Genomic DNA, 13,232 nt, shown 5'->3' with positions numbered 1-13,232 from the left:
CAAATAAGTATTTGAACACCTGTGAAAATCAATGTTAATATTTGGTACAGTAGCCTTTGTTTGCAATTACAGAGGTCAAACATTTCCTATAGTTTTTCACCAGGATTGCACACACTGCAGCAGGGATTTTGGTCCACTCCTCCATACAGATCTTCTCTAGATCTTTCAGGTTTGGAGTTTCAGCGCCCTCCAAAGATTTTCTATTAAGTTCAGGTCTAGAGACTGGCCAAGCCACTCCAGGACCTTGAAATGCTTCTTACGGAGCCCCTCCTTAGTTGCCCTGGCTGTGTGTTTGGCGTTATTGTCAGCCATGATCCATCTTCAATGCTCTTACTGAGGGAAGGAGGTTGTTTGTCAAAATCTTGCAATATATGACCCCATCCATCCTCCCTTCAATACGGTGCAGTCGTCCTGTCCCCTTTGCAGAAGAGCACCCCCAGAGTATGATGTTTCCACCCCCATGCTTCAAGGTTGGGATGGTTTTCTTGGTGTTGTTCTTATCCTCTCAACACAGCAAGTAGAGTTATAATAATAAGTTGATTCCAAAAAGCTCTATTTTGGTCTCATCTGACAACATGACCTTCTCCCATGCCTCCTCTGGATCATCCAGATGGTCACTGGCCTAAAATGGGCCTGGACATGTGCTGGCTTCAGCGGGGGGGGGGCTTGCTGCCCTGCAAGATATTAAACCATGACAGCATCATGTATTACTAATGTAATCTTTGTGACTGTGGTCCCAGCTCTCTTCAGATCATTGACCACGTCCTCCTGTGAAGTTCTGAGCTTTCTCAGAATCATCCTTACCCCACAAAGTGAGATCTTGCATGGAATCCCAGACCAAGGGAGATTGACAGTCATCTTGTGTTTCTTACACTTTCTAATAAATAATCATAACAGTTGTTGTCTTCTACCAAGCTGCTTGCCTGTTGTCCTGTAGTCCATCCCAGCCTTGTGCAGGTCTACAGTTTTGTCCCTGGTGTCCTTAGACAGCTCTTTGGTCTTGGCTATGGTGGACAGGTTGGAGTGTGATTGATTGAGTTTGTGAACAGGTGTCTTTTATACAGGTAACAAGTTCAAACAGGTGCAATTAATACAGGTAAAGAGTGTGGAATAAGAGGGCTTCTTAAAGAAAAATTAACAGGTCTGTGTGAGCCAGAATTGTTGCGGGTTGGTAGGGGATCAAATACTTATTTGCAGCAGTAACATACAAATAAATTATTTTTTATGATTTGAACTTTATTGATTTTTACAACACCAAATAAAACAGAAGTGCAAGATATTTACAACATACAATATAGGAGAACATTTGCACTATGACAGAGAGAAAAGAAAAAAAAAGAAAAACAAAGAAAATAATAATAAACAACTGAAAACAAACACATACAAAAACACCCAGTGATGGAATCTATAACGAGTAGCCGGTCTCACCATTTTACACCTGCCTGTTTAAACTGGCAAGGTAGGAGTCCCACTTCAAGTGAAAACTATCTTTTTTGTCCAGAAGTTTAAATGAAAGGCCCTCCAGAGCAGCTAGTTTACCCAGCTCCTTGTGCCATAATGCCACTGATGGGGCAGAGGAAGATTTCCAATGGGAGGTTATAAGTTTACGGCCCACCATCAGGGCCGTATGTGCCCACTCGGCATCATGGGAGGGAAGGGAGTCGAGAACAGAAGGATCACCCAGTGTAAATAATCTCTGGGAGAAGGGTACATCATGTTTAATGACCTGCATAACATACTGATGAACTTCCCCCAAAAAATCCTGGATCTTAGGACAGCTCCATATCATGTGGATAAGTGTACCCTCCCCTCCTCTGCACTTCCAGCAAATGGGAGATTGAGCTAGTTTCACTCTGTACAATTTATAAGGTGTCCAGTAAATCCTATTCAGTATTTTAAATTGTACAAGACGTGTCCTTAGCTCGCTTGACAATTTTTTACCATTTCGCAAAACTGTAACCCATTCAGCATCAGTAAAACGCGAATTGAGATCCGTTTCCCATGCTAACTTAAGGGTCGAGGGGCTCTTTTCCAAACTCCCAAGTAGTATTGAATAATACACCGAAGCCCTAAAACCCTTTCCAAACACCTCCAGCGCTTGGGTAAACCAATCTACATCATAGGGAGGACAAGTAAGCGATCCAAAGGTGTGGCACAACAAATGTCACAGTTGTAGGTATCTCCAGAATTGATTTTGAGGTAATCCAAATTGTGTACGAAGGTCTGTGAACGATTTAAAGGTTCCCCCTTCATTCAGATCTCTCAAAACCAAGATCCCCCTCTCTACCCAGGAGCCCCAAATAAATGGGGATTTTTCAATACACATACTTGGGTTATGCCAAATAGAGGCAGCCATATGGAGATTAGGGTTAAAACCTAATAAAAATGCAACCCTCTTCCAAACATATTGCAAGAAGGACACAATGGGGTGGGTTCTTCATTTAGAAGGGAGTCTTATGGTAACAAAGTGCAGAGGGGGGAGGGACCATACAAATAAATTATTAAAAAAATCATACATTGTGATTTTCAGAAAAAAAAAAATATATATATATATATATATATATATATATATATTAGATTATGTCTCTCACAGTGGACATGCACCTAAGATGAAAATTTCAGACCCCTCCATGAAAACTGCAGGGTGTTCAAATACTTCTTTTCCTCACTGTAGCAAAACCCTCTGACCAGTGTCCACTCTCTGAATCCCCTTAATTACATTCTCAGCCTTCAAAGGGAAACTACACAACCTTTAACCTTAATTTTCCATTTCGGAAATATTTAATGACTAAGTGAATTGTTTTGGGGTGAATGGGGGCTCCCTTCCTGAGGCATCTCATAGCATTAAACTGTCATGAACTTGAGCAGCACACGAAACGTCGAGTACAGTGTGTGATGGTCTTCATGAAGATGACATCACCAATTACTGATGTAAACATGCACATGTGATGGTGTCACGTGACATCAGTGCAGTGCCACGGTGCATATAGACTCAGAGTGTGCAGAGCAGCTCTGCCCACACACACACTGAGCCTCTCACACTCTGATCTGTGCCACAGGAAAACAACTGGTGTGGGGGATTTTGGGGCTCATTTGAGAATTTTGCAGACATCCCAGCTCCAAAGATGACATGTTTTCATTCCTGAAGAAATCATCCTGAAGTAGTGTTATTGTGTTTTTCTCCTCCAGTGACATCAGCAGGTTTATCTATGTTCTGGGCCTGAAATGATTTTCCACGATGTCATATTCAAATCAGTCTCAGATAAATGTGTTTGCTGGACTTCAGGGTGACTTGCTGGTGGAATATGTTCTGTTCACCGTGCTCTGTTCCTTGCCATGCTGTTTGTTCCTCTTCATTAATGGGATGATGTTATTCACACTGAGGAGTAAAGCGGTGTTTCGTGAGACTCCTCGTTACAACCTTCTGTATAACCTGCTGTTAGCAGACACTGCACTGCTCGCACAGAGCCAGTTACTCTACGCACTGGCTGCTTCTGAACTTCAGTCTTCTAAATGTCTGCATGAGAGTTCTTTTACTGTTAGAGTCTCCACTTGAAGACAATCTGCAGATGGCCACAGTTTGTACAGACACAGACATGATGATCGGCCCTTTGTCTTATCAATATAACTTGGCCTACACGTGCGTCCTCTTTGTGCTCGTTGCTGTGGTGATCAGCTTCTCTTATATCAGTGTGGTGCTCGCTGCCAGATCAGCCTCCGTAGACCAAGCTTCAGCCCGAAAGGCTCGTAACACGCTGCTGCTTCATCTGGTCCAGCTGGGCCTCAGTCTCTGCTCCACTCTGCACTCAGTCACAATCATATCACTGTCCAAAACCCGAGACAAAGTCACAATTTCTCGGCTCAAACGTGTTCTGTATGTGTGTGTTTACCTGTTCCCCAGGTGTCTGAGCGTTCTTATCTACGGCCTCAAAGACCAGACCATCAGACCCGTCCTCATGTTCTACCTCTGCTGTTGTCTGCAGAGAGCCAAACCCAGACACAGCAACAAGCAAGAAAACAAAGTTAGTCTTTAAACATAAAGACAACAACATAAAAATGAACAAACAACTTATTTATTGTATGTCAGTAAAGAACTGACTTTGAAAGGCAGTGAAGAAATCCCGTTAAAATGTCCTTAACTGATGATCATTTCTCTGTCTGTGCTGTTTCACTCTGACTGTACTGTGACCTGATACTGTAAAGTAGCGATTTTTTGCAAAACTTCCTGCCATCTTGCACAAATATTTGCACATGATAACAGTGAACTGAAAGTGACACACAATTTTCTCTTTGGTAACTGTCCTGGACCAAAAACCTTCAAACTCAGGGTCACTGACTGCACACATTCCATGTTATCACACAGTGTGCGTCACAAAATCTACAAGTTGTCCTGCTGTTTATCATACAGAATTGGACAGAGCGAAATTAAATTTGTTAAAGCAACAGACTCGTCATGTCTGGCAGACGTTCAGCCATTTGTCAGACCTGATAAACTCCAGGTTCTTTTGGAAATGCTGCTTTGTTCCCTCCAGCCAACGATGTCACTCATCAAGTTCTTATGAGTTTGACCACCAAAACCTCATGAGTGCAGATGTTAGTGTTCAGTGGACAACACTGTTCTTTTTTCACTTTGTCAGCTTTTCACTCCTCCACAAGAAGGAGGTGAACTCATTGGATTAACAAATATCATCACAGTTTCAACAACAATATCAATATAAAAGAAAGAACACATAAAATGTGATAATTAAGAGTAAAGACCAACAACAAATGTCACGCTGGGAGTTGGAAGTCTGCAAGGAGAGGACAGCTGTATCTTCGCCGTGTCATTCCACTGAGCCTGATTGTTAACAGACAGAGAGGGGAAGATGGAGTGAAGAAATGAACCTCTGTCTGCACTTCAACAAGCCATAAATAACTGCTGAACCTCGACCTGTAGATTCTTAAAAATGAAGGAATATATTATGATGGAGTATCTGACTTACTTTAATTTTCTCTGTGCTATTATGAAATAAATATTTTCTGCTGCTTGAGAAAGGATTGTATGCTTCTTTCAATCAGACAAAATCTAGTTCTTATGAAGATTCATGGCTGTTGGAGATGAATGAGGCACAGTGTCTGAGGCAGGGAATATAGTTCATGGAAGGTTGGTTACCTTGTTGTTTTTTTTTCTTCTTCTATATGTCAGGATTTGGCCCTAACCGGGCTTGGATTCCATTTTTCCCTCTTTCCTTTTTCCACCATCTGCTCCAGCTTTGATTTATTAGTTATTTTATCATGTATTTATTCTGTGATCTATTTTGCTTTGCCATTTTGTGGGCTAAAGGGAAAAACTTTTTAAAATTGAGAAGAGACTTGGTACTGTTGTATTTTCATGCAAAGACAAAACCTATGTGAGTTTCCTTTGGTGAGAGTGTCCAAGTGTCAATGTTCTGTCGAGTTGCGCGTCCCGACAATATTGTGCTGTAAATACAGCGTGCACATGCAAATTTTAAATTTTTTAAATTGAAAAGACACTTATTGCTGTCGTATTTACATGCAAAAACAAAAGTTACGTGGGTTTTCTTCAGCCGCTCGGTCAGGTAGTTTGTTGCAGAAAGAAATGGACAGTTGTGCGGTAAAGAGAGGCACGTCAACCCCAACGGGGGATAGGTGAGAATCTGGGTCAAGAGAACTGCGTGTGCATGTGCAGTTGCGCGGAAGGCTGGCTTCTCAATAGGAATGACATCTCCTCGGGACAAGAGCCCCCGGTCTGGTGTCACCGAGGACGGCTCCCGTCTGGAAAGTGAGTTTTCTCAAGATTATAATTTCATTGTGGAATATGGGTTAGGAGGTGGGACTTGTTTATTTAAATAACAGAGGGACAAAACACCAGCTTCTTCCTGCTGGCTTTAACGACTAACGTGAAATACACCTGATAAAATGCAGCACACACACTAATAGCACACACACGCACAAACCTCACAACCACACACACCCACACACATGCACAGTACCCAGTCACGTGCATACAACTGCCCCCTCTGCACGTCTGCGTGAGATTTTACTGAGTCCTGCTCTGCAAAGAAAAAGAACAGTGATACTTTGCAAAAAACTGGCCCTCGACTAATTTATTTTTTTTAACTTTTAATTATTAATCTGTTACAGAAATTAAAGATTCATCTTAGTTTGTTTTACTGTAAATAGACGTTGTTTTAAATAATTCCATTTAATTATTCCATAAAACAAATCATCCAATACTTGTGTTTTTTAATTACTCTTTAATTTAAGATAATTCAGAAACAATAAAACAATTTCTTTAATTACGTCAAAAGACTTTGTTTTAAAGAATTCTGTTTATTTTTTAATTATTCTATAAAAAAAACAAATCATTCAATAATTATGTTTTTAATTACTGTTTAATTTAGCATAATTCAGATAATACACAATTAGAAAAAACTATTTCTTTGATTACTCCATTAAACAAATCATCCAAAAATTACAATAAAGACACACTTATTTTTAATTATTTTATAAAAAACAAATCATTTAATAATTATGTTTTTAATTACTCTTTAATTTAACATAATTCAGATAATACACAATTAGAAAACACTGTTTATTTTATTACAGTAAATACACAATTATTTTTAATTATTCTATAAAAACAAATCATTCAATAATTATTTTTTTTAATTACTCTTTAATTTAACATAATTCAGATAATACAATTAGAAAACAATATTTCTTTGATTACTCCATTAAACAAATCATCCAATAATTACAATAAAGACACATTTATTTTTTAATTATTCTATAAAAAACAAATCATTCAATAATTATGTTTTTAATTACTCTTTAATTTAACATAATTCAGATAATACGATTAAATCAAATCAAATCAATTTTATTTATATAGCGCCAAATCACAACAAACAGTTGCCCCAAGGCACTTTATATTGTAAGGCAAAAGCCATACAATAATTACAGAAAAAACCCCAACGGTCAAACTGACCCCCTATGAGCAAGCACTTGGTGACAGTGGGAAGGAAAAACTCCCTTTTAACAGGAAGAAACCTCCAGCAGAACCAGGCTCAGGGAGGGGCAGTCTTCTGCTGGGACTGGTTGGGGCTGAGGGGATAGAATCAGGAAAAACACATGCTGTGGAAGAGAGCAGAGATCAATCATGAATGATTTAAAGCAGAGTGGTGCATACAGAGCAAAAAGAGGTGAATAAAAAGAAACACTGGTTGCATCATGGGAAACCCCCCAGCAGTCTAAATCTATAGCAGCATACTTAAGGGATTGTTCAGGGTCACCTGACCCAGCCCTAACTATAAGCTTTATCAAAAAGGAAAGTTTTAAGCTTAATCTTAAAAGTAGAGAGTTGTTAATCTTAAAAGTAGAGAGCTGTTTGTTCATTTTTGTTCATCCATTCCTTTGTTCATTAGAAAACACTATTTCTTTGACTACTTTATTAAACAAATCATCCAAAAATTACAATAAATACACACTTATTTTTAATTATTTTATAAAAAAACAAATCATTCAATAATTGTGTTTTTAATTGCTCTTTAATTTAACATAATTCAGATAATACACAATTAGAGAACACAGTTCCTTTGATTACTCCATTAAACAAATCATCCAGGAATTACAGTAAAGACACAATTATTTTTAATTATTCTATAAAAAAAACAAATCATTCAATAATTATGTTTTAATTATTCTTTAATTTAACATAATTCAGATAAGACACAATTAGAAAACACTATTTCTTTGATTACTCCATTAAAGAATTCATCCAATAATTATAGTAAAGACACAATTATTTTTAATTATTCTATAAAAAAAACAAATCATTCAATAATTATTTTTTTAATTACTCTTTAATTTAACATAATTCACATAATACACAATTAGAAAACACTATTTCTTTGATTACTCCATTAAACAAATCATCCAAAAATTACAATAAAGACACACTTATTTTTTAATTATTCTATAAAAATAAATTCAATAATTATGTTTGAATTACTCTTTAATTTAACATAATTCAGATAATACACAATTAGAAAACACTATTTCTTTGATTACTCCATTAAACAAATCATCCAGTAATTACAATAAAGACACAATTATTTTTAATTATTCTATAAAAAAAAACAAATCATTCAATAATTATGTTTCAATTACTCTTTCATTTAACGTAATTCAGATAAGACACAAATAGAAAACACTATTTCTTTGATTGCTCCATTAAATAATTCATCCAATAATTACAGTAGACACAATTATTTTTAATTATTCTATAAAAAAACAAATCATTCAATAATTATGTTTTTAATTACTCTTTAATTTAACATAATTCACATAATACACAATTAGAAAACACTATTTCTTTGATTACTCCATTAAACAAATCATCCAAAAATTACAATAAAGACACACTTATTTTTTAATTATTCTATAAAAACAAATACAATAATTATGTTTTAATTACTCTTTAATTTAACATAATTCAGATAATACACACTTAGAAAACACTATTTCTTTGATTACTCCATTAAACAAATCATCCAATAATTACAATAAAGACACAATTATTTTTTAATTATTCTATAAAAACAAATCATTCAATAATTGTGTTTTTAATTACTCTTTAATTTAACATAATTCACATAATACACAATTAGAAAACACTATTTCTTTGATTACTCCATTAAAAAAATCATCCAAAAATTACAATAAAGACACTTATTTTTTAATTATTCTATAAAAACAAATTCAATAATTATGTTTTAATTACTCTTTAATTTAACATAATTCAGATAATACACAATTAGAAAACACTGTTTCTTTGATTACTCCATTAAACAAATCATCCAGTAATTACAATAAAGACACAATTATTTTTAATTATTCTATAAAAAAACAAATCATTCAATAATTATGTTTTTAATTACTCTTTAATTTAACATAATTCAGATAATACACAATTAGAAAACACTATTTCTTTGATTACTCCATTAAACAAATCATCCAATAATTACAAAAATACACAATTACTTTTTTAATTATTCTATAAAAAACAAATAATTCAATAATTATTTTTAAATTACTGTTTAATTTAACATAATTCAGATAATACACACTTAGAAAACACTATTTCTTTGATTACTCCATTAAACAAATCATCCAATAATTACAATAAAGACACAATTATTTTTAATTATTCCATAAAAAACAAATCATTCAATAATTATATTTTTAATTACTCTTTATTTTAACATAACTCACATAATACACAATTAGAAAACACTATTTCTTTGATTACTCCATTAAACAAATCATCCAAAAATTACAATAAAGATACACTTATTTTTTAATTATTCTATAAAAAAAATTCAATAATTATGTTTTAATTACTCTTTCATTTAACATAATTCAGATAATACACAATTAGAAAACACTATTACTTGATTACACCATTAAACAAATCATCCAGTAATTACAATAAAGACACAATAATTTTTAATTATTCTATAAAAAAAAACAAATCATTCAATAACTATGTTTTAATTACTCTTTAATTTAACATAATTCAGGTAAGACACAGTTAGAAAACACTATTTCTTTGATTACTCCATTAAAGAATTCATCCAATAATTACAGTAAAGACACAATTATTTTTAATTATTGTATAAAAAACAAATCATTCAATAATTATGTTTTAAATACTCTTTAATTTAACATAATTCACATAATACACAATTAGAAAACACTATGTCTTTGATTACTCCATTAAACAAATCATCCAAAAATTACAATAAAGACACACTTATTTTTTTAATTATTCTATAAAAACAAATTCAATAATTATGTTTTAATTACTCTTTAATTTAACATAATTCAGATAATACACAATTAGAAAACATTATTTCTTTGATTACTCCATTAAACAAATCTTCCAAAAATGACAATAAAGACACTTTTTTAAATTATTCTATAAAAACAAATTCAATAATTATTTTTAAATTACTCTTTAATTTAACATAATTCAGATAATACACAATTAGAAAACACTATTTCTTTGATTAACAGTCTTTTTCAAGACTTTTTTACTTTTTTACTTTTTAATTTTTTTTTTTTTTTTTTTTTTTTTTTACTTTTTACTGTGCTCCAACGCCTAAGGAAGACCTCTAACGGTTGAAACATCGCGACGGAGCACTTTTATCAGCTAACTTTCATTAGCGTTGGCAGGCTAACTAGCTTGCTAACGCTTTCGTTTTTATATATATATTTTTTTTTAATTTATTTATTTTTTTTATTTTAGCACCGTTGTCGTGCGTTGCCTGTGCTGCTTCATGGCCTGTTTGGTGCCTTGATTGGGGCACTCCTTCTGCTGAATCACCTCTGGATTATTTGCACATTATTCACTTTGTGTGTTTTTGGGAATCCGCTAGCTTAGCGTAGCTACTAGCTCTTAGCCGATTTAGCATGGCGGCTTCTCCTGTCTCTCCCGCACTTTTCTGCTCTGGGTGTGAAATGTTTAGTTATTCCTCGGCCTCCTTTAGCAGTAATGGTACTTGTAATAAGTGCAGCTTATTCGTAGCTTTGGAGGCCAGGCTGGGCGAAGTGGAGGCTCGGCTCCGCACCGTGGAAAATTCTACAGCTAGCCAGGCCCCTGTAGTCGGTGCGGACCAAGGTAGCTTAGCCGCCGTTATTTCCCCCCTGGCAGATCCCGTGCAGTCGGGAAAGCAGGCTGACTGGGTGACTGTGAGGAGGAAGCGTAGCCCTAAACAGAAGCCCCGTGTACACCGTCAACCCGTTCACATCTCTAACCGTTTTTCCCCACTCGACGACACACCCACCGAGGATCAAACTCTGGTTATTGGCGACTCTGTTTTGAGAAATGTGAAGTTAGCGACACCAGCAACCATTGTCAATTGTCTTCCGGGGGCCAGAGCAGGCGACATCGAAGGACATTTGAAATTGCTGGCTAAGGCTAAGCGTAAATTTGGTAAGATTGTAATTCACGTCGGCAGTAATGACACTCGGTTACGCCAATCGGAGGTCACTAAAATTAACATTAAATCGGTGTGTAACTTTGCAAAAACAATGTCGGATTCTGTTGTTTTCTCTGGGCCCCTCCCCAATCAGACCGGGAGTGACATGTTTAGCCGCATGTTCTCCTTGAATTGCTGGCTGTCTGAGTGGTGTCCAAAAAATGAGGTGGGCTTCATTGATAATTGGCAAAACTTCTGGGGAAAACCTGGTCTTGTTAGGAGAAACGGCATCCATCCCACTTTAGAGGGAGCAGCTCTCATTTCTAGAAATCTGGCCAATTTTTTTGGATCCTCCAAACTGTGACTGTCTAGCGTTGGGACCAGGAGGCAGAGCAGTGGTCTTATACACCTCTCTGCAGCTTCTCTCCCCCTGCCATCCCCTTATTACCCCATCCCCGTAGAGACGGTGCCTGCTCCCAGACCACCAATAACTAGCAAAAATCTATTTAAGCATAAAAATAAAAAAAAATAATAATAATATAGCACCTTCAATTGCACCACAGACTAAAACAGTTAAATGTGGTCTATTAAACATTAGGTCTCTTTCTTCTAAGTCCCTGTTGGTAAATGATATAATAATTGATCAACGTATTGATTTATTCTGCCTAACAGAAACTTGGTTACAGCAGGATGAATATGTTAGTTTAAATGAGTCAACACCCCCGAGTCACACTAACTGTCAGAATGCTCGTAGCACGGGCCGGGGCGGAGGATTAGCAGCAATCTTCCATTCCAGCTTATTAATTAATCAAAAACCTAGACAGAGCTTTAATTCATTTGAAAGCTTGTCTCTTAGTCTTGTCCATCCAAATTGGAAGTCCCAAAAACCAGTTTTATTTGTTATTATCTATCGTCCACCTAGTCGTTACTGTGAGTTTCTCTGTGAATTTTCAGACCTTTTGTCTGACTTAGTGCTTAGCTCAGATAAGATAATTATAGTGGGCGATTTTAACATCCACACAGATGCTGAGAATGACAGCCTCAACACTGCATTTAATCTATTATTAGACTCTATCGGCTTTGCTCAAAAAGTAAATGAGTCCACCCACCACTTTAATCATATTTTAGATCTTGTTCTGACTTATGGTATGGAAATAGAAGACTTAACAGTATTCCCTGAAAACTCCCTTCTGTCTGATCATTTTTTAATAACATTTACATTTACCCTGATGGACTACCCTGCAGTGGGGAATAAGTTTCATTACACTAGAAGTCTTTCAGAAAGCGCTGTAACTAGGTTTAAGGATATGATTCCTTCTTTATGTTCTCTAATGTCATATACCAACACAGAGCAGAGTAGCTACCTAAACTCTGTAAGGGAGCTAGAGTATCTTGTCAATAGTTTTACATCCTCATTGAAGACAACTTTGGATGCTGTAGCTCCTCTGAAAAAGAGAGCTTTAAATCAGAAGTGTCTGACTCCGTGGTATAACTCACAAACTCGTAGCTTAAAGCAGATAACCCGTAAGTTGGAGAGGAAATGGCATCTCACTAATTTAGAAGATCTTCACTTAGCCTGGAAAAAGAGTTTGTTGCTCTATAAGAAAGCCCTCCGTGAAGCTAGGACATCTTTCTACTCATCACTAATTGAAGAAAATAAGAACAACCCCAGGTTTCTTTTCAGCACTGTAGCCAGGCTGACAAAGAGTCAGAGCTCTATTGAGCTGAGTATTCCATTAACTTTAACTAGTGATGACTTCATGACTTTCTTTGCTAACAAAATTTTGACTATTAGAGAAAAAATTACTCATAACCATCCCAAAGATGTATCGTTATCTTTGGCTGCTTTCAGTGATGCCGGTATTTGGTTAGACTCTTTCTCTCAGATTGTTCTGTCTGAGTTATTTTCATTAGTTACTTCATCCAAACCATCAACATGCTTATTAGACCCCATTCCTGCCAGGCTGCTCAAGGAAGTCCTACCATTATTTAATGCTTCAATCTTAAATATGATCAATCTATCTTTGTTAGTTGGTTATGTACCACAGGCCTTTAAGGTGGCAGTAATTAAACCATTACTTAAAAAGCCATCATTTGACCCAGCTATCTTAGCTAATTATAGGCCAATCTCCAACCTTCCTTTTCTCTCAAAAATTCTTGAAAGGGTAGTTGTAAAACAGCTAACTGATCACCTGCAGAGGAATGGTCTATTTGAAGAGTTTCAGTCAGGTTTTAGAATTCATCATA

At 35.7% G+C, this 13,232-nt stretch overlaps 1 pseudogene; it reads left to right on the top strand.

The window, feature by feature from the left end:
- Positions 1 to 3,238: 3,238 nt before the first annotated feature.
- Positions 3,239 to 4,034, top strand: LOC117509716 (annotated as a pseudogene).
- The last annotated feature ends 9,198 nt before the right edge of the window (positions 4,035 to 13,232 follow it).

Source organism: Thalassophryne amazonica, chromosome 5 (assembly GCF_902500255.1).
Source record: "Thalassophryne amazonica chromosome 5, fThaAma1.1, whole genome shotgun sequence".
Classification (NCBI taxonomy): domain Eukaryota; kingdom Metazoa; phylum Chordata; class Actinopteri; order Batrachoidiformes; family Batrachoididae; genus Thalassophryne; species Thalassophryne amazonica.
This window is presented reverse-complemented; position numbering and strand designations above follow the sequence as displayed.